We start from the raw sequence: 23,473 nt of genomic DNA on the forward strand, positions 1-23,473 counted from the left end.
ATTGTGAGCAGAGAGTTAACAAATTGGTCGAGGTACCTCTCACAAGCCACACATTTCTGTATGAAGATGGTATCTATTCTTTAGGACATGTCCGAAAGAACAGATAGCATCGGTGACCATGCAGCTCTCTTAGAATGAAATGATAATTAAATCAATACCCTGAGGTGTCGACAGGCGTTGATATACAACAACGAGGACAGTTCAAAATGTGTGCCTTGATCGGGACTCGAACCCGGGACCTCCTGCTTACATGGCAGACGCTCTATCCATCTGAGCCACCGAAGGCACAGAGGATAGTGGAACTGCAGGGTTTTAGCCCTTGTACGATCCCCGTGAGATCCACATTCCCAGCCTAATGTCCACACACTACACTCTTAGTGTCCCCCCCCATTACACTCATTACTCGCGGCAGACAATCTTACCGAGCCCGGTAAGAGTTCGGGCAAGGCGTGTGCATCCAGCACAGAAGAAGAAGTTTAGTGGCCAGTTAGCCTTAACTATATGAAGATGGTATATGTTCTTTCGGACATGTCCAAAAAAACAGATACCATCTTCATATAGTTAAGGCTAACTGGCCATTAACCTTCTTCTTCTGTGCTGGATGCACACGCCTTGCCCGAACTCTTACGGGCTCAGTAAGATTGTCTGCCTCGAGTAATGAGTGTAATTGGCAGGGGCATTACGAATGTAGTGTGTGGTGTGGACGTTAAGTTGGGAATGTGGGTCTCACAAGGAGCTTGAAAGGGATAAATCCCTGCAGTCGCAGTATTCTCTGTGTCCTCGGTGACTCAGTTGGATAGAGCGTCTGACATGTAAGCAGGAGATCCTGGGTTCGAGTCCAGGTGGAGGCACACATTTTCAACTGTCCCCGTTGATGTATATCGCCTGACGATGGCTTTGGGTCTCGATTTCATTACCGTTTCACAAATTTCTGTAGTCAGAGCTAAGCGACGCTTGAGGTGGTGTTATGATCGATGCCACTGGACAGTTGACGACTGAAACGAATTATCTGAAGTAATAAATGACGATATGCTTTGTGGAAGTCCGACTCAAGGGTTTGGGTTTGGCTAATGTCAGACGAACGTTACCATCCATCAAGAACAGTGCCAAAAGTGAGGTAAAAAGGATGTGGTGTGCCAGTGTTGTGCTTTTTTTTATACGTTTAGGTTGTTGCCCTATTTTTGGACTTAAGAAAATTCTGAATGCAGATGCAGTTTAACACCACTTACAACGTTGTATATTACGTAAATCAGGGGAACAACTTGGGACAGTAACCGTTTGTAGCAGCATGACACTGTAAGCTGTCATAAAGAAGCAGCTGGGGGGATATGGTTTGTGGACAATGACGTTCCTGAAATAGACTGGCTCTTCAAGAAACTCATCCAGAACCCAATGGAATACTTTTGGTAAGAGCTATAATGTCGACTTCTCTCCAGACCCTAGTGTCCCGTATAGCCATGTTCTCTGGTTTCGTCTCTTCAGTATGAATGGTCTGCCATTCCCCCACAGACACTTAGTCACCTCACTGAAGGTGTCTCCAGCGGACATAAAGCAGTCATAAAGATGAAGGGTGGACACACCGCGTACTATGTCCACTAATTCGTATATTTTTGATAAAATAATATAGGTGCATCATACTGCGGTGGTTGTTCCTTAGTTGTTTGTAATGTTATGTCGTTCCGAGTCCAGGTTTGATGTGACACTGTTCTAAACGCCTAATACTCAACCTATGGAAATGTGCCCCTATGTTGACTCGTTACTGCACGGTTCCGTGATAACTAACAGGAAACAAAGGAAGTACTGGTGTTGGGCAATTAATTATTAGGAATTATCTAAATCATTTGTTTGTCTCAAGAAGTTCATACCCAAAAGGTCACTTCCTTCAGGAAACACGTTTACCTCCTGGCAGTATATAGGCCTCCCGTGGGTCCTACTGACATACTTCTGAGCATTTTTCATAGATTCTTGCTGGGTGTTTCAATACAAGCGACTTACGGGCTCCACACACTCGTTATGCAATAACCAAATTTCCTTATGCATCTTTTACTCCATCTGTCCATTTACTTGGAGAAGCCAAAATTTACTCATGACCTTCACTGTTCCCTCGTCGTCCGTAGCCACGACCTTGGATTTACTCTCTCGTGAAATTTTTGACTATAGAACCTGAAAGTCTACCCCTTGTTTGTTAAGCTGATTAATTTTCATGTTAGAAGTATCTCCGTTTAATATAAGCGGAAGCAGTGCTCCATGGTTCCCATTCCTACCGCTATGTTTCTAATTCTTTCAATTAGGCCCGATAAATTGAGATATGGGTAATCAAACCCGCTAGAAAAGATAGTATACTAATTTTAAAATGAAGCAGCGGATAAAGCAACATCGGTGAATGGCCGTGGAATAATACGTGCACATTAGGGACGGTAAGACTTTCTTTTTATGGTACTATGAATTCAGTTAGTCGCATGAAGTGCATAATGCATACAGTAGATATGCCTAGATTGAAAATTCATAGAATATAGTCATTATCTCAGTGGTATGGATGAAGGATACTAAATAACGCTAAGAGAGAATTTCAATTATCATTCTGATTTATTTCGATAATATTTAAGAAAACTATTACTCTCTGTGACAAAACATTTAAGAAAACTATTACTCTCTGCGCCAATACATTTAAGGAAACTATTATTCCTTGTGACAAAACATTCATGAAATCTATTATATTTAAGAAAACTACCACTCTAAGTGACAAAACCTACATGAAGCACTCATTATCTCTTGTATCTCGTCATTCCGGAAACATAGACAACACTTCGTCGCCAGTTACATCTACTAATAATTAAAATGGGTAAAATGAAAGTTACTGAATGGTGGCCTCTTAACACCACTCAGTTATTGTCACACCTATTTAACGCACGGAGTAGGGAAGGATATTACCCTTCACTCTCTCAATTATTACTTGTGTTACTACACATACAGTACCATGCGGATAAGTTCATGTTGAAACCACGTATTATGCAACTGCAATGCAACGTGAGCAAACCATCCCAGGCTTCATGACTCCATATTATTCATACTATGATTAACGAATGGCAAATCCAGTGACTGCCGTTATGAATGAAGGCACCATGTGGCCAAGTTTGACAACAAAGAAACGAGTAAAATAAACAGTTGAATTATGAAAAATTTATATTGCTTGTATCCAGAAAGACACTATGCAACAAATGAAACATTAATGAACCTATCCGCTATTTACGTAAGAACAAGAACCGTTGGTTCATGCCCTCAATCACCTCGCGCCTAAGTCCGCTAGTTAAAACACATTAATCTGAAAAATTTCTAAAAAATTAATTATCGCTGAAAGTTTCCCGGTATTAATTCACACCCGAACATGCTTCATAATTAATGTTACCCCAAAAAACCTACATTATGAACAACTTTTCTCACCATCAATGACGAGCGCCGCACACCTGCGTCCGTCTCGTTCAATCGGCGGCCCCAGAGTGTCCTAACATGGCGCCTTCCAGGACCAACCGCCAACCGTTCAAAAAAGCTGGTGGTGGGGGTACGACCTTAGTGAGAATCAACCTCACAAACTCTGCCCTGCTCATCCCCACTATCTTTGGAATCACGAACTCTCTGCCGAATCTGCTCACGTAGTTATGTTGGTGCTAAACTACCCTACTGCTACCATCTTTGACTAACCCAGATTATTATATATTCCATACATAATTACGTTTGTTCATCCACATACATCATGGGATCAAAGAATGAGAGAGGAGGTGTGACACCAACAGAAGAAAAATATACACGGAAGCATTCTTGAATCCTGGGGTGAATTAGCTAGACGAAACTTTGAAAGGACGCTCTCGGCGTAAAATGAATTATTAAACATGTAGAAATAAATCAGTCAGTTAAATGAAGTATAAATCTGTGACGTTTCGAACCCTATTCACATCACTTAGAAACACCATGTTTTTAAGCACTAAAATTGGTGTACAGCGGAGCCTGCACACAGAAATAAACCAGCCTGTTAGATAAAAAATAAATGCCGGTTCTAAATTGTAGCCAGATTTTTATGATATTCTGCGAGTGTTCTTCATAGTAATAGTGCACGACTACAACAGAGAAGGTAATAAATAATACGACACATACGTTAACACATTATAGTTGAGGTTTGTAGCGTCACATCTGCAATATGTCTTACAACTCAACCAGTTCAATAATTGAGCATGTTGGCTATTTGGGATTATGTAAAAGGTACCCACTGAGGGCAAAATATTAGCGAAGGTAGCTCAGTTCTATCGTCCAATTTGTTTATAATGTGTCATATATCTAAGTTTGTCATATGCTGGACGGTGTTGATCTTGTGTAGTTAAGTGATGTGTTTGTGACGTTATGGAATGCTATTGGAATGAAGGAAGAAGATAAGTTACCGTGCTTACACATACTTTACTACTTTCCCAAGGCACCTAAGATGCAGTAGCACTTAACGTCAAATAATCCTAAAAATATATGATTTCCTCAACCCATATGTCACTAAGGGTTTGTCTCAAAAAATTTAATTGAGGATACTGATGAGCAATATGATGAACAGGAGTTGTCAGTCACTATAACTCTTCCTCTTGCCTACAAAATATAGTTGGTGAAACTATCTTTAGTCATCAAATTGTAACAATCTAATTTCGTTCTGGCTGTCACTATGTTCCATTGCTACGTAGCCTTCCTACTGGTGGTGGTATAGTTAATGTTATAACTCCACCTGGTGAGAAGATTACCGTCGCTTGTCATGTCCTACAGCTCCTGCAAGCTATCCTCTGTAGTAATGGTTTAACAAATTCGTGTGGTCAGCGAAATTACGGGCACCTGAGAATTATTGTCGGGTATTAATAAATTCTGGCCGGAGGGTTTAACCAATCGGTAAAAATTTGAAGGCAACGGATAACGTAATATATTTTTTTTACTACTACAGAAGGCACTTATGCAGGCCATTATCGGGAGCATAGAGCCATAATTTACTTTCATAACTAAGCATTCAACTGTGGTACTGACTTTTTCCTATTCTTTATGATCAAGGGAGGAAACAATTGATGTTTATTCAATACCGATTGCCTTTCAATAACTAACCGTGTGTCTGTTGGAATATACATCATCACAACTGGTCTCTCTCGTTAACATTATTCACTTCGCCACATAATTACGGAATGGGCGAGGGGAGCGCGGACCTGGTTTCAATATAATTTTATGCAGGCACACAATTATACCTAAACACATGCTTATTACAATCATTTGCTTTAGGTCACGCAGAACAAGCTCAGCAAAGACACTACAAGCGAACTCGGTCAGGACAGAAGAGTATTAACCTAAATATTTAAATTTTCGTTATAACGTACGCTGAAGAAAGGGTAGCAAGTGGTGCACTGAACTATGACTGCCAATTTTGGTTTAATCTTGCTTACAGAAACAACTCCACGTTACTGAGCTGGGTGGAAGAACATTTACTACCATATGGCGGGAAAATTTTGCAAATCTTTATTCCATCAACGTCCATTAAAACCACAACTTTCTTAGATACAAGAGTTAAAACCGTGTTTTTTACCTAACGCACTTCATTGTAGGCGAAGCAAATAGTTATGGGGGCACAAGAAACATTAAATACATCAGTACTATTCCTCACACGTGGCCAAGTAGCAGGAGCCAACAGAAATGCAAAAAATACGGACACACAAATTTATTCGTTCTCTGTCTCACACTCACCCACTACCATATGGTTATTCACTCGACTACTATACATTTTCAGACCGAAACTGCAGTCTACCAATGTGGCGGTTGCTACAATCCAGCACGTGACGGGAAAGCAAGTACACAAAGGGAACATGTTGTTTGTTGTGGTCTTCAGTCCTAAGACTGGTTTGATGCAACTCTCAATGCTACTCTATCCTGAGCAAGCTTCTTCATCTCCCAGTACCTACGGCAACCCACATCCTTCTGTATCTGTTTAATGTATTCACCTCTTGGTCTTCCTCTACGATTGTTACCCTCCAGGCTGCCCTCCAATACTAAACTGGTGATCCCTTGATGCCTCAGAACTTGTCCTACCAACGGCTCCCTTCTTCTAGTCAAATTGTACCACAAATTTCTCTTCTCCCCAATCCTATTCAGTAACTCCTCATTAGTTATATGATCTACCCATCTAATCTTCAGCATTCTTCTGTAGCAGTACATTTCGAAAGCTTAAATTCTCTTCTTGTCCGAACTAGCTATCGTCCATGTTTCACTTCCATACATAGCTACACTCCATACAAATACTTTCAGAAACGACTTCTCGACACTTAAATCTATACTCGATGTTAACAAATTTCTCTTTTTCAAAAACGCTTTCCTAGCCATTGCCAGTCTACATTTTATATCCTCTCTACTTCGACCATCATCAGTTATTTTGCTCCCCAAATAGCAAAACTCCTTTACTACTTTAAGTGTCGCATTTCCTAATCTAATTCCCTCAGCATCACCCGACTTAATTCGACTAGATTCCATTATCCTCGTTTTGCTTTTGTTGATATTCATCTCATATCCTCGTTTGAAGACACCATCCATTCCGTTCAACTGCTCTTCTAAGTCCTTTGCTGTCTCTGACAGAATTACAATGTCATCGGCGAACCTCAAAGTTTTTATTTCTTCCCCATGGATTTTAATACCCACTCTGAATTTTTCTTTTGTTTCCTTCACTGCTTGCATAATATACAGATTGAATAACATCGGGGAGAGGCTACAACCCTGTCTCACTCCCTTCCCAACCACTGCTTCCCTTTCATGTCCATCGACTCTTATAACTGAGATCTGGTTCCTGTACAAATTTTAAATATCCTTTCGCTCCCTGTATTTTACCCCTGCCACCTTCAGAATTTGAAAGAGTGTATTCCAGCCAACATTGTCAAAAGCTTTTTCTAAGTCTACAAATGTTATAAACGTAGGTTTACCTTTCCTTATTCTTTTTTCTAAAATAAGTCGTAGGGTCAGTATTGCCTGACGTGTTCCAATACTTCTGCGGAATCCAAACTGATCTCCCCCGAGGTCGGCTTCTACCAGTTTTTCCATTTGTCTGTAAATAATTCGCGTTATTTTTTTTTGCATCCGTCACTTATTAAACTGATAGTTCGGTAATTTTCGCATCTGTCAGAACCCGCTTTCTTTGGGATTCGAATTATTATATTCTTCTTGAAGTCCGAGGGTATTTCGTCTGCCTCATACATCTAGCTGACCAGATGGTAGAGTTTTGTCAGGACTGGCTCTCCCAACGCCCTCAGTAGTTCTAATGGAATGTTGTCTACTCCCGGGACGTTGTTTGGACTCAAGACTTTCAGTGCTCTGTCAAACTCTTCACCATTTGTGGTATCTCCCATTTCATCTTCATTTTCATCCTCTTCCATTTCTTTTATATTGTCCTCAAGTGTATCGCCATTGTATAGATCCTATATTTACTCCTTCCACCTTCCTGCTTTCCCTTCTTTGCTTAGAACTGGGTTCCCAACTGAGCAATTGATATTCATACAAGTGGTTCTCTTTTCTCCAAAGGTCTCTTTATTTTCCTGTAGACAGTATCTATCTTACCCGTAGTGAGATAAGCCTCTGCATCCTTACATTTGTCCTCTAGCCATCCCTGCTTAACCATTTTGCACTTCCTGTGGATCTCATTTTTGAGACTTTTGTATTCCTTTCTGCCTGCTCCATTTACTCCATTTTTATATTTCCTCCTTTCATCAATGAAATTCAATATTTCTTCAGTTACCCAAGGATTTCTACAAGCCCTCGTCTTTTTACCTCCTTGATCCTCTGCTGCCTTCACTACATCATCTCTCAAAGTAACCCATCCTTCTTCTACTGTATTTCTTTCCCCCATTCCTGTCTATTGTTCCCTTATGATGTGCCTGAATCTCTGTACAACCTCTGGTTTAGTCAGTTTATCCAGGTCCATTCTCCTTAAATTCCCTCCTATTTGCTGTTTCTTCAGTTTTTATCTACGGCTCATAACCTATAGATTGTGGTCAGAGTCGACATCCGCCGCTGGAAATGACTTACAATTTAAAACCTGGTTCCTATATCTCTGTCTTACCATTATATAATCCATCTGAAACCTGTTAGTGTCTCCATGCTTCTTTCATGTATACAACCTTCAGCAATGATTAAGTTATGCTCTGTGCAAAATTCTACCAGGCGACTTCCTCTATCATTCCTTACTCCCATTCCATATTCACCTACTATGTTTCCTTCTCTCCCTTTTCCTACTACCGAATTCCAATCACCCATGACTATTAAATTTTCGTCTCTCTTCACTATCTGAATGTTCTTTTATTTCATCATACATTTCTTCAATTTCTTCGTCATCTGCAGAGCTAGTTGGCATATAAACTTGTACTACAGTAGTAGGCGTGGGCTGCGTGTCTATCTTGGCCACAATAAGGCGTTCACTATGCTGTTTGTAGTAGCTTACCCTCACTCCTATTTTTTTATTCATTGTTAAACCGACTCCAGCATTACCCCTATCTGATTTTGTATTTATAATCCGGTATTCGCCTGACTAAATGTCCTGTTCCTCCTGCCACCGAAGATCACTAATTCCTACTATATCTAAGTTTAACCTATTCATTTCCCTTTTTAAATTTTCTAACCTACCTGCTCGATTACGAGATCTGACATTCCTCGCTCCGATCCGTAGAACGCCAGTTTTCTTTCTCCTGATAACAACATACTCCTGAGTAGTCCCCGTCCGGAGATACGAGTTTGGGACTATTTTACCTCCGGAAAATTTTGCCCAAGAGGACGCCATCATCTTTTAACCATACAGTAAAGCTGCATGCCCTCGGGAAAAATTACGGCTGTAGTTTCCCCTTCGCAGTACCAGTACAGCAAGGCCGTTTTGGTTAGTGTTACAAGGCCAGATCAGTCAATCATCCAGACTGTTGCCCCTGCAACTATTTAAAAGGCTGCTGCCCCTCTTCAGGAACCACACGTTTGTCGGGCCTCTCAACAGATACCCCTTCGTTGTGGTTGCACCTGCGGTACGGCTATCTGTATCGCGGAGGCACGCAAGCCTCCCCACCAACGGCTAGGTCCATGGTTCCTGGGGGGCAAAGAAAACATATGACAAATAAATGAAAATCCCCCTAAATATTTCTGTAAAACGAAGATCACATTAAAATACATTATATGAGTGAACGTCTGTTAAGCACAGAGCAATAATACGACCGTGAGCTTAAGGCCCATGGTGCGTGGCCTAACCAATTCACAAACGCAAAGTTCTATTGAAATTTGACTAAATTATGAAAACAAACTCCCTTATGGAAGTTTCGTGGTATATCACACCTGATTTCAAGATCTGGACCATATTAACAAGCAGGTCTGAGACACTCTAATACTTTTATTAACATTACCAAAATCGAGAACTGCGTTTCCACGTCTGTCCAGCACCGCTACCCAGGAGCAAGTGGACTTTCAGACACCTCGCCTAAACATTGTTCCTTCAAAAGTGGTGGAGGGGATGGTTCGCCAACCTAACACAGGCAATACTCGTGCATTCGTGACCTCTCTGACCTGATTTGTACACTATCTTTGTCAAACTTGTTCGTGTTTTGGGGGTTGGTACTATCCTAACACATAACCACTCTACTCATGCAATGCTACGACCTCTTACGAACGCTTTCTGCTACTTTACATAATATCTCATTCATACAGTCCAAGGTCGCATAAGGGAAAGGATTCAAGCAAACGTGGCACACAGGAAATAAAAAATCAATGAATAAATAAATAAACACCGCTTGGTCCATTCTCTGCTGCTATTTACCCACGGATCTACTTCTGCAGAGTAAAAACATTCTTGCTATAATTCCCCTGTACCGGAATTTATTGAGAAAAATCTGGAACGGGACAACAAGTTCCGTTTCAACATCGTCATAATATTTAGCAACCTAGATGACGAACGCATGTTGACTCACATCAATCTTAGAACAGATTTCCAATCTTAAAAAAGGTCAGCACAAAAGACTCGCAGGAAATGTTACAACATTTTTATAAGAGCGTTGTTTTTCGCAATATGTACAAATGTCAAGGCAGACTACTGAAAGTTATAAGAAACATCGCAAGAAAATTTAATTTTCCCATTGAGATATATTAATATATTTATCCGAAGAAACACATACCTTGGTTGAAAATTTTCATAGAAGATTATTGATTGCTCCTTCGATAAACCGGTACTGCGTTTTTCATGTAAAAACCTTTCCGAAAAAGTTGTATGGGCCAGATTTAATAAGTAAAACGTCTACAGTTTCCATTACTGCAAGAGGGACAATGCATTCATACTTAATCCCTTCCTGTTTCATTTTAGCATCCTCATTTCTATATATGTACCACGTCTCAGCAGGAGGACACAAGCAGTGACCTAGTAACCGTCAGTAGATATTGTGTGAAAATCCATAGTCCACACTACTTTCATCATATTGTGCAAATCATTGCAGTTGTCACGTCATTCTCACTGTACTGAATTTGTCGTAGTTACAACACGCATTTTTTGTGTTGTACCCAAACACACGTCTTTAAAATCAATAATATATTTACTGTACAAATGTATTACCTTTGTTTACATTCTTGTTAAACAGTTCTTCTTATTTCATTATACTTCAGGAAGGAAATCCAAATGTTTCTTTGTTACGCAAAATAAAACAACGAAAACTATGGTTATTTACAAAACACTTTGCAACCGTCTCAGAAACAAGATCAGAGATCAAATCGGCCGTTCGCTACAGAGCATGTAAAACCACATACAACCTTGTAGAGCAGATAGTTACCAAAATAACATTGGCCACAGTAGCCAATGAAATTCGTGAAAAGGCAAACCGTAAATGTGTAAGACAAAGATGATAAAAACAATTATAAATCGTTTACTCTAATATAATATATAAACGACACACATACAGCTAAGAAAAATTAAGGAAATTTTTTGTTATTTCAAAAGTAATTGCCATAGATATTAATATATTTATCCCAAAGTGAGACAAAATGTTCACTGCCTTCATGGAAAAATGATTGCGGTTGCCTACGGATGCATGACTGTACCAAAGTGTGCACCTCTTCGTCCGAAGCATATCGACGGCCACGACTGTCATTTTTCACGCTCCAAAAAAATGTAAATTGCATGAGGGGAAATGGGGACTGTGTGGAAGATGTGCAAGAGCTTCCCAACCATACATATGCAGCGTACGTGATACAGCCATGGCAACGTGAAACCGTGCTCACAGTTTTCTTACATGCCTTTTCTTTTACTGCACCTTATATATCTAAATTATCACGAGAGTCCATAAATTTCAACGAAATTAAGAATAAAGCTTTTTATGTCATTAACTGCTCTGAGGTCACTTAAAATATTCGAAAGTCATATGGATACTTTATAACACTAGCCTGCCGCTACTCGAGCAAATGTTACCCTCTGAGAGGATTTTGAAACATTGACCGCGGGTGAGTCTAACAGATAAAGGTATTGGACTGTAATTTTGAATATATTGCAGTTAACAGAAAAAGAAAACAGGCTCTAAGTCTGGGGTTTAATGAAAGCATTACAATACATATTTGAATAAAAAACGCATGGTGGCCAGCCTAATTAGGCTCATTAATTTGGAAATGTAAGTTTAAGAAAACTGACTGTCACTTATTGAAGCTACTTTTATTAATATTCCGTTTGAATAGCACACAGGATACAAAAGTACACAGGGCACTCTGAGCTGCGAGCAGCAGTAGTTACCAATAATGCACATACTAGTGATCATAGAAAGCAAACTCGTACCAAACTCACACTATAAGAGCAACACTCAAATGTTGTTACATGGATCAGTACTGAAATGTTCGTGCCAGAAGTGGATAACTAAAATTGGCCAGGAGGGACTTCTGACTTAACTGACATATAAATACCACAATTGAAATAAATAATACCACAATCACACTGTTTATACTCCCATTTATAGAAATATATAAGATTTCCTTAGCAGTAATAATAGTCCATTAATCTTTTGAATATGTGAAGAATATGATGGGCTCTATAAACTAGTATGGTGTGACAATTCAAGCTCTAAGATTACTTCAGCAGCAAAGACTAAACTAAACAAAGTTAACTCTCCACTTAACTTGGAATAGTTTATATTTTTACTCTTTGACTTTCCAAGTCAAATTATTCAACAATAAGCTCAATTGACTTAAACAAATCGTTCATGGCAGTATTCAACCCTAACTATGTTTCAAATAAATTTAACTGATGTACTGTTTTCATTATCTGTGAAGTAGGTAATTTAGACAGAACATTTACACAGTCTGGCACTTAATTATTGCAAAACTCTTCTTTGCAATAAATTGAGAGCTCCTTAGCAAAATTGTAACTAACTTAAACTTTTGCTAATTCTTGCACATTTGACAAACATGAATAAATCACTAGTTCATTTGAAACATGATACTCGGTTTTATAAACACTTAGGAGAGCGCCCTGCATAGGTTCATGATGAGAATGGAAGATATGGTTGTAAACACAGGCTTATAGCACTTGGATTATTATTAAAATCACTCACACAAATTAACTGGCCCATGCTCTGATAATATCTGTATGTATGAAGTTGGTGGAGCTGTGGCGTAGTGGTAGTGGCAAACGACATGGCCTCTAACTGTACTCACGGCACTTGATGTGTGAATGCTCTATAAGATTTCTTCTTAGCGACGGATTTTTAACGTATAAGAGCCATTCCTTATTGATGAGAGTACCATGCAACAGCGAAATCCATAACCGAGGCGAAGTTCCTTGCAAAGCGGATTCCAATTGCCTCCCTAGCCATTGACTGCGTACCGTTCACACCAAGGAGCTGCCCAGGTCGATCGCCAAAACCGTCTTGTACATCGCGCCAAGCCACTTCCGTTGCGGAGGGACTTCCCTACGTCTTTTATATTTTACAATAGAAGTGCCTAAGCTTAAACCACTTTCCAGTAACATTTTTTTCTTTTGAATATACACATATTATAAAATGTCATTATTTTAAATATCATTTACCATTTCCATACATACCTGACAGCTTTGAATAGCCTGTCACGAATCAATGACATTAACTAACAAAGAATAAACACTTAATAATTACGGATACAAAGTTACGTAATATAAATCTACTTCTAATCGATATAAGTGTTACAACTTTTAGTTCAGCGTTTCAAGGAAGATTTAATACTTAGACCTTCTTCTCATTTGTTAATATGATGCTATATAAAGTCACTGTTTTACACAGTGGGTACTACATGACTTACGTCTCTTATGACTTCCAACATGACAACGTAGGAGTGCATTTGAAATACGTGTAGAAACTTTCGGGAGATTATGCTCACATTAACATGAGTGATAAGTATAAAATTACGACAAGAAATGTTGCTTTAGAAGCTAGATATAAAAACGTGCCGAAGAAACAGTACAGCAGATTTTACTTTGTTCGAACAATACAATGACCACTGAACCACTAGACATGTTCAGCAGTAATGGTCAATGACAAAAAAATATTACAAAGTCCTCCACCTGTTAAAATGGATCCAAGGATCTTCGGACATGACAATGTCACATAATTTAAAAATTTGGTTTTTACGATGCTTTCCTGAAGTTGTCCTCATTGTCACTCGCTGTCGCATTGTCACTCTCAGTGACCCCATATAGAGAAATTGGCTAAAGACGCCAAAATACTAAACATGACTATTAACGATTGTACTCAGTACATCTAGCAGACAGCTAGAGCGCAGAGTGCGATTATGGAGAGAACAGTAGCAGTTTTCTCCACAGTGGATATTGAAAGTAAAGAATTCAACCACATATCAATTGACGCTATGCCATCTTCCGTAAATGTTTGTGTCAGTATGTCTTTTTTCAGATTCTTAATATGATGCCCACTGTTCTTTTTTACATAGAGTTATAGGTGATTTATTTGGCATTAAATGACTTTCCACTTAACTAACACGATTGATTTCACTAGGTAAGTATAAAATTGGAGAAATATCGGGTAAAGCCAAATTACTTTTTACAAATGTAGCTCTATCAACGTGTGATATTATAACAGTGCTATAACACTGCTATAAATGGCTGAAGAGAATTGTTTTGTTTTGTTTCCAGCACTCCAAGGTGCAGAACAGCTCCCTATCATTGACGATACTGCTCCATATTTTGATGACTTCCCAGGTGGCGAGTCCACAGATGCAGTTCCCTTGTGAGTATCCTCATGGTAGCACTCATCGGTGGCACAGTTCTGATTAGGTACCAGCAAACCGTGTATTCAAAGTGCCGTCATATGTTCTATAACAGTATGTAGCCATGGACACAGGCGAGGTACTGGGCTGTTCTATTGAGTTCCTAGATGGTACTATAAACTTTCAGCAGCACACGTTAACGAAAACACATTTGTCTGTTTTAGCGATTTGGTAGAATCCGTTTAACTAGTAGGAACTAAACGAGTTTGTCCAACAATTAAGGACAATATTCAATGTCATATAACTCCTCAACCATGTGCAACAATTATAAAATGAATTAGGTACACGTCTGTAGTATCGTATCACACAACATTTTGCCCTGCACAAAAAATCGCAGTGTCGATCTACATATACATGGTGTCCTAAAAACGTTGCGACAAATTTCGAATGGTTGTAGAGAGTGTCTTGAGGGACAAGTTGATGATGGGCACTCGTGTCAGGAAAGTCATTCAACGACGCTGCTGAGCGTCGAAGTTAAAGGTGCCGGCGCCTGCAACTAGACCATACTTCGCCAGCAAATGTGACTTTGTACGCTGACGGACCGTAGTCGGAGTGTCTCACAATTTGGTTTGCAATTCAGTTATCGCGGCTCATTGTCACTATGACCTGTGAAGAAGATGGATCTTGCTACTGCTAAGACAGGACTTATTTCCTGTGAATGCGATTGTCTTCTGCCTTGGTGGACGACAGTTTCTGACACTGATTTTCATCTGAACTTTATTTCTCCACTGTATACCGAAAAACATTTGAGGTTTTAGAGGGTTCTAGGAGAAAAATTAACTACGGATGGAAACCCGTGTCCAAAACCGTTATCTACGAGAGCAACACAGCTTTCCATCAGTTGGAGATAAGGCCTTTCTACGCAGCAGCTAGCTATGCCTTGTACAATTTTCATCGTGACAGTCAAAGGACATTGCGAGATGTTCCGCCAACAGTCCGTCAGCGTACATGGCGTCTGCTGCCAAACGGGAGGCCCAGCAGCAGGTTCCGGTGCATGTAACTTCGATGCCCTGTAGCACCGTTGGACGACGTTTACGGACACGGGTTCCTGTTCTCGATTTGTTCCTCGAGGCAGCCTCTACTACCCTTCGAAGTCTGTCGCAATATTTCTGGGACATCATTACTCTGCAAATCCCTGTGAAGTGCGTGGCAGATGGTACGTCCCATTGTATCAGTTATTAAGACATCCTCACATTCTATTCACGTATGGGAAGAATGATTACTTAAACGTTTCTTTACGTTGGGTAATTGGTCTATTCTTGTCTAATTACTTAAAGTTCGTTCTAGAATTTTATGACTAGCTTTCCGCAGTTCTCAACAGGAAATAAATGAATTGGTGCTCTTCACAGTTATCTAGAATACATTAGCATAAATGCATTAAGTCATATTCATGATAAACGTAATGATGTGGAATGTGTAAAGTGAGCATGTAGTAAAGAACGTATTTGATTACATGCTGGTCGTTTACAGGAATTTTACCCATAAATGACTAATTATTGACATTTTCTGTCTGTGAAACACCATATTTCTATTGATGTACCAACAAAGAGTTTTATAGCTCTATATCTCCCCCCGTCCAGCGCCCAAGTCACAGACTGTGCAGATTGTGCAGAATAGTATTGTTCTTCTAGTGTTGTAGTTATGAATGTCTCTGTCACTCTCAAATTTATGTGGACTGTTGATAAGTTACATAATTAATGAAAGTAGAATGAGCTTGTGGTTAATATTAGCAGCTGCTTAAAGGGATGCCATCAAAAAGAGAACGTCACCTTCAACAGAATTGTAGAGTATGCTATAAGGAAGGTCACTGCAAGATGTTTATTGACATTTGTGGTGCCACTCTTCGCAAAGAGAGGCCTAACAGCGCCATATTTCAACACATCTTGGAAAACGTCTTGAATTAATTACGCATTCCATAGTAACATAATACGTGTTACTGGCCCACGAATTCGTATCGTTTTGTAGGTGAATTTAATCACCCAACAGGAGACTTTACTTTTCAGAAACATGTTGTAGTGCAGTCTCAAACACTGCGTTGACGAACAAAAGCGGTATTCGATTAAGAATGAAATCGAAAACTGCGTGTAAGGATCTGTAACTGTTGCAACATATTTTAGAAGAAATAAAAATTTGTGCCAGACTAGGCCTCGAGCAGGGATTGAAGAAACCAGGACACCAGGACAAATGGAGATTTCGGCCGCTCTTGCAGGCGTTAGCCGAAGCAGCTAAGACAAATGCTGGTGACAAGCGGGGAATACGGGTTGGAGTCCCGGTCTGGCATAAATTTCCATTTCTTCTGAAGTATTCTACAATTGACGCGGAATGACACTCATAATTTGAGACCTGACTCTTTTAGGATCATAATAATATTCCAGATTACAGAGGAGAGAGTAGGATCACTTGTAATTTCACTAAATACCTTCTGTATCGTTTCTTTAACTAGCTTTCTCTTCTGAACTGTTTCCACGAGTAGCTCAAAAGTTATGATTAAAAATTTCTACTACACAAGATCTGTCTTTTCAGGAAAATGATGTCATGTTCCATGGGTTTCTTCCATGTCTCTTTTAACAATATTCCATACAGATTTGATTTAATTGTCTCGTCAGTCAACATCAGACAGCAGGCACATGCTCCAGGGTTTTACTACAACTTTTCTTAAAATATTACAGTACTGTTTATAACATCCATCTCTTTTAGGAACACTCTCAGTTCTTCCTATTTTTTCATTTGGAACATACTATGATACCTGTAGTACACTGAGGTCTCTTTAATGACTTCCCGATATTGCATTTAATTATCTTTCCACGAAAACTACATTCAGAGTTGGATACAGATTTATTAAGAAATATTTTATATTTAAATCTAGCATTAGGTTCATTGCAGACATCACTCCAGGTAATATTTTTATGTTTTCTTTAGAATATTTACTCGTTTTTTCATATATCATCCTGTTTCTTAATTGTAGATGGAGTATGTTATGTAATGTGATTCACTACACATCGTGATCTCATAATCCACTTACCACTTAAATTCCACCTGTTGTATGAATACAATATCTGTAACGGTACTATTATCTTCTACAAGTCGAGCAGGGAAGTTTATGACTAATTTACAAGTAGCTGTAAGCACCACTAGATCACTTTTCATGTCAGATTCCCTCGAGAAATCGACTTTAAAGTCACAACAAATCAATAATACCGTCATTCTGTGTGACAAAAATCACAATGAGCCATCAAAAACTTTTATCGGTGATTCACAGTTACGCAGACAAACACAAATATATCATTTCCCAACATTAACTCACAAGAACATATTTCTGTACACTGATCTATATGTAATTCATTTATTTCAATATCCTTTTATTTATATTCCTGCTTTATGAATGTGACAGCTCTTCCTCTACCGATACTGTATCTACATAAGTGTGCAGCTAATTCATAACTACTTACATATAAATTCTCTGTCCTTCTCATTCTATAGTTTAGAGACGAATGACAACAATTTCTTTCCAAGTAATAGGACCATCCATATATCGTAAAAAATAGTTTTCTCTGTTTTTCACCCCCATGTATTCTGATGATACAGACTGATTTTATCTTTCATTCTATTTTTATAATATTAACTGACAGTTTCTATCGATTTAATTTAGGTTATCACTGTCTGTATTAACGCTGATGTTGACCTAAGCCTGGTGTCTCACATCTTCCCACAGCAACTACTGGAACAGCACTAATATGATACTCGACATCCGTCTAAAGGAGCATCCTCAGCACCATGTTTCCTCACGTGAGAGTAGAGAAAACACGGAACTCATCGTGGTACCGCAAAACTTCCACAAAAGCCGTATTTCTGTCCACAGCAGCGGCTTCGATTTTTTCTCGATCACCTCTACTATGAATTTTCCGATTTTTACCAGGTTATTTCCTTACGCAATGGTGTAAGCTTTCTGTTACCTGGATGTGGTGTAATAGATGTAATGAAATACGAATTTATATTACTATTTTCATATGTTTCCTGTGTGTAAAGTCAGACTTAATATTAGGAATGTAAGCGTAAGAAGAAAAAGTATATTTCACACAGTTTTAACTTATCTGCGACGCCAATAACACTTACACTTACGTAACTACACTCCAATAATACTTATAACAACAACTAACGCTTAAAACTAGTTCCTAATATCTTATTTATTTAATTACTTACAAAAGTGGAATTCATTACGAACTCGCGGGCCCAATATTGCCCCTGCTTTGGCGACTTTCTTTTGGTAATTTATTCAGACCGGGAAGTGGTAACTGGAATGTAGATCATCGTCCACTTTCCACTAAGTAGTGACTGCCATGATTGGAAAGCAGTTAGTGGTTGTAACGAAGCATTCACTACTGGTGATGTTCCCTGGGACAAACAAGTGAACGTAGGAGATTGAAACTTCGAGGAAACATTTATCAGGACACGCAGAAGAGAAATAATGAGTAAACTATTGAGAACAACATATTTTAATATTCACATTAGATGGTAACATTTGTCAATTGCTTACCATGAAAACGTTACAGGTTGCAAACAGTGCTCAGTGTTATGACAATCTGCGTCAACGACAGCCTGGAACTGCACTACAGATACCATTTCATAATTTTTCGCAGCACTTTTCTAACGGTGGAACATATAATGTACAACTCTCAGAACACCGCTAGTGCAATGCTTGTATATCGCACATTGTGCACTGCATTCTCAGTCATGGCAACAGGAACTCTTTCGACAGTTTATTGCGCAAATGGCCGTCGACCTCTCCCAAGAACAATTCTGAAAATGCCAAATAGTTCGAACTTCCGAATCATGTTCTTCAACCCCTGAGCGGAGAGATGACCCCTCAGTATTGCTTCAACACTTGGACACTTGTGAAGAGCAGCAGCACTGTTACTGTTGTTTTGATAAAACAACCGTACGAGCAAAGCCCTGGTCATCTTGTCCGGGCTCATATTGACTGTCCGCAACTGTAACGCACACTGATGCTTGTGTTTCAAATTTATACTGCCGCATCGGTAAAGACGCCAAACGGCAGGACGAGACACTAACACTACTAACAACGCAAATGCTGCTGAGCACATTCTGAACATCATTCCTATAAAGTTTGGTAACCACACAGTAAATGATTTTCGGTTCACTCTGACCCAAGTAGTGGAAGTTTAATGATAACCCTATCCCCCTCAATTCTATAAATAAGATGCATACTCACTGTCACATTGATGGCAAATATTAATATATTTATGTGCTTATGATTCAGATATGTATCCACGCCAGATGAAACCACTGCAAGAAACACACTGGAACCGAAGTCCAGTGAACCTGTCGATGGGTCAGATGTTTTGCAGAAGAGTGACTGTTCCCTGCCATCACCATGATGAAGTCAACTGGTTCCGCATCTGAAGAGGTTGAGTTTTTTCGGGTTACTACTCAGAAACCTTCGAAGATTACCTCTCCGTCTGTTGAAACTGATGGTACAACGTATTTGCATGTACATACATACATACTAATTTGTTCCTTTTTCCTAGGAACTGCTTTTGTGTATGATGCGGCCATATCAATAACGTACTTGATTTTTTATTTAACGGATTGGTGTTATGGTGCAGATATTGAGAATGATTAATAAATCCGAGCAGTCTCTCATCTTTTGCATACAATATATGGTGCTGAGCACATATAAACACACACCACATTCTACTTTGGATTTATTGACAGAGTGTACACAGTTGGGAAAATGAGATTGGCCGTTATCAACAGGAATAAATATTAATCCATTAAAAATACTGATGATTAATTCCAGCTGACGATTCTGCAGTCGGTTTGGTTACTCTAGAACTTCATAACAATTGTAGCAAGCCACTGTTACTAAGGTTTCATTCATTTGCTCTGTTTTTTAAACACAAATACAGTCATAATGTACGTATTTTTTAAATAAAAACTGAATGGAGAAAGAGAGAGAAAATGTGTTTTACTTTGTACCTTATTAATCTCAGTTTGCTCAAAAAGTATGATATGTTCCTCGGTTTTTTACTTGATAATTCCACATTCCCTTTGTAAATCACGTTTTCGTTTGGCATATTTTATTTTGTTGAAAGTTTTCTTGATGGCTTGAGCTCCATTCTGTTTATTCCATGTACGATTGTACAGTTTCGGCCTTCGGCCATTTTACATACATGACATAATTTACTACTAAAAAATTCACCTATAAAATACTTGATAATGGTCTCAGACCGAAATTCTATAATCGTACATAAAATAAAGAGAGTGGCAACTGAAAGCATCAAGAAAACTTCAAAAAATTTCATCGCAGCTGCGGATCGTTTCGCAGTGAAAGTAATTTTATTTTCATTGCACTGCACACATGCATGAATGTATAATATTTCAGAACATGTAAAACATTAACAAAAAAATTAAACAGTAAACTGTGAAATGGAAATTTTAGTTAAATAATTGTTGATAATAAAAAACACAGCGAAAATTTTCTCCTTTATACAAACCTTAATAATGAGCAAGAAAACGTAGGATTTCAGCCTTTGTCGATCAGTGTGAACAGTTCACTCATGCACCTGCACTGATTTATTAGCAGTTATCTTCAAACCTAAGTTAGTGCTGATCAACGACAGGAAAATTGTGCTAGTCTTACTATAGCAGAAAACGATAGCTAGGCAAACACAATTTAAAGGGATAATAGTGGCAGAATACAGGAGCAAATGACAAAATTATTGCTGGTGTTACCTCTAGAACATTCTGTAGTGTTCTGATCATAAAACGTGGTACTCTGACATCAGTGTGACAGTGAATGAATTCATTAATGTTCTTTGGAATTATCATCTCTCAAAACATGGTGAAAACCCTGTGTATAATACAAGGACCAAAAGCAGCCTCTGTAATGGCTTCTAAGGTATGGCATTAGCACTGAAATAAGTCATACAGCTGTTTACATTATTTGCATACTGTGAGGCTATAATTTTATTTAATCATTTGTCACGGTCGTCGGCGATCGTATAGGGCTCAGGAGTTTATTTGTGCACCTTCAGTTTTGAGTCTACAGTCAGTAATTGAATTGAGCTTAATGGCAAACAGCGTTGGCAGCAGTAATTTTTCAGCACTAACACACCCCACTGGCGACTGTCCCATAGCTTCAGCCATTTAAACAAGCCGGGTAGATGTATCGACCGACTGTTGCACATGTCTGTCACAGTCTATCAGTGGTGTGTTGCTACTTTCAACAGTGGGCTCTGAAATATTCCCATACCTGTAGACCATATTCTGGACATCTGCGTTGTACAGACGCACCTGTAGATCGATGAGTTGTGCGAGTGATATCGGCGGTGGCCAACCCAACGTTTTCCAGGTGCGACATCTGGGCACATGTCGCACCAGCTGTGTCACCAGGGATCATTAGGGACCGTCTACTAGCAGCGGGACAAAGAACATACATGAATCCGGCTAGCCTACAACAGACGCCACAACACCGCCGATCATGGGTTCTCTGGTGTCGTCAGAGTGTTGACGGGAGTAGGATCTGTACGTATGCGTGCAATGGACGTTCGCGTGTAAGGAGCAGATCTGTTGAGCTGCCTTATCCAGAGTGCATTCGCCGATGACACATGGGTCCCAGCCCTGGATTCATGGTGTGAGGGGCAGGGGAGGATCAATTACAGTTCATATTCACATTTTTTGTTTCTGTAGGATAAAGTAACCAGTACCCGCTATACTACTCGCGTTTTTATCACCGTGCTAGTACCATTTTTAGACAGGAAAGTAATGTGCTTTTTCAGTAGGATAATGCATATCTAAATACGGCTGTTGAGACTTACATGCACTTCGTCGTGTACGACCACTACTATGGTCATCCAGACCAGCAGATAACTCTCCAATTGAACATAAGTGGACATGATTAAGCGGGAACTTACTCGTTCTCCAGGGACTGCAAGAACCACTGCCGAAATAAGACAAAAGGCGCTATATGTTTGTGGACAATTTATCGCTGGATACCATTCTGAATCTTTATGATCTTTAGCATGTGAGAATAGACGCTTGCATTTTTGCTAGAGGGGGTTACGCTGAGGCTGTTTTGGCACGCTTTACTACGTTATGTGATTTTCATTTCGTCGTAATTTGCTATTATATATTCCAACAATAATGAACTACCTGACACTTTACTTGAAAAAGAAAATGACTAAGTCCATGAGAGAGTTGCATATTTTCCTCTATTGTATAAGAGTGTTTCAGGGTGAATCAAAGAATTTTCTGTTAGGAAATTCCTTCTACACCACTGTAGAATATCTTTACGAATATTCTTTAAATTAATGTGTTAGGTTAAGAAACAGCCGCCAATTTTCGAAGCGGGTATTATAAATAATGCTGAAAGAGAAAAAGTCTCCTATTTGTTACCAAATGGCTCTGAGCACTATGGGACTTAACTTCTAAGGTCATCAGTCCCCCATAACTTAGAACTACTTAAACCTAACTAACCTAAGGACATCACACACATCCATGCCCGAGGCAGGATTCGATCCTGCGACCGTAGCGGTCGCGCGGTTCCAGACTGTAGCGCCGAGAATCGCTCGGCCACTCTGGCCGAATATTTGTTACCACTTGCTCAAACACAGCTTGTGGGCCGCAAAGATTGACTTCTTGCCTTCGTAGCATTCGACCAGCTCGCTGAAGGAGCTGCCTCTATCACCATAGTGAATTAATTTTGTTTGATTATCGAAGTTCCTCAGGCATTCGTGATAAAATGTTTCATTTCTGTTACTCCAATACAGACACTGTCTCACTCACTGTATGTGCAAGAGTAGTACCGAACCAACATTAAATAATGAGTTAACCATGACTTAATTTGGTAAAAAAGACTTTAAGTCACGCATAAGGCTTCATTTCTCATACTGTATGCAACTATATTACTCGGTTACTCTCACTGTCAGAGATATCTCTTGGGGAATGTAATTTCACACCAATTTAACACGTATGACAGTACTGAGAGGACTACAGAGCATAAAACAGGGAATCAAGGAGGAACCAGTTAATCAATTGAACATTTATTACATCAGAACAACCTCTCGAAATCCGATATATTCAATTCGTCACGAACAACCACGACTTCAATAAGTCTGTCATTAATTACATGATAAGCAAGGACTGTGGAATT

General features: G+C 39.3%; 1 non-coding gene across 1 annotated transcript; it reads right to left on the reverse strand.

The window, feature by feature from the left end:
• Positions 1-211: 211 nt before the first annotated feature.
• Positions 212-286, reverse strand: Trnat-ugu (transfer RNA threonine (anticodon UGU)). The gene has a single exon. It is a non-coding gene; the product is annotated as a tRNA-Thr (tRNA).
• Between the last annotated feature and the right edge of the window lie 23,187 nt (positions 287-23,473).

Source organism: Schistocerca serialis, chromosome 3 (assembly GCF_023864345.2).
Source record: "Schistocerca serialis cubense isolate TAMUIC-IGC-003099 chromosome 3, iqSchSeri2.2, whole genome shotgun sequence".
NCBI classification, from domain to species: domain Eukaryota; kingdom Metazoa; phylum Arthropoda; class Insecta; order Orthoptera; family Acrididae; genus Schistocerca; species Schistocerca serialis.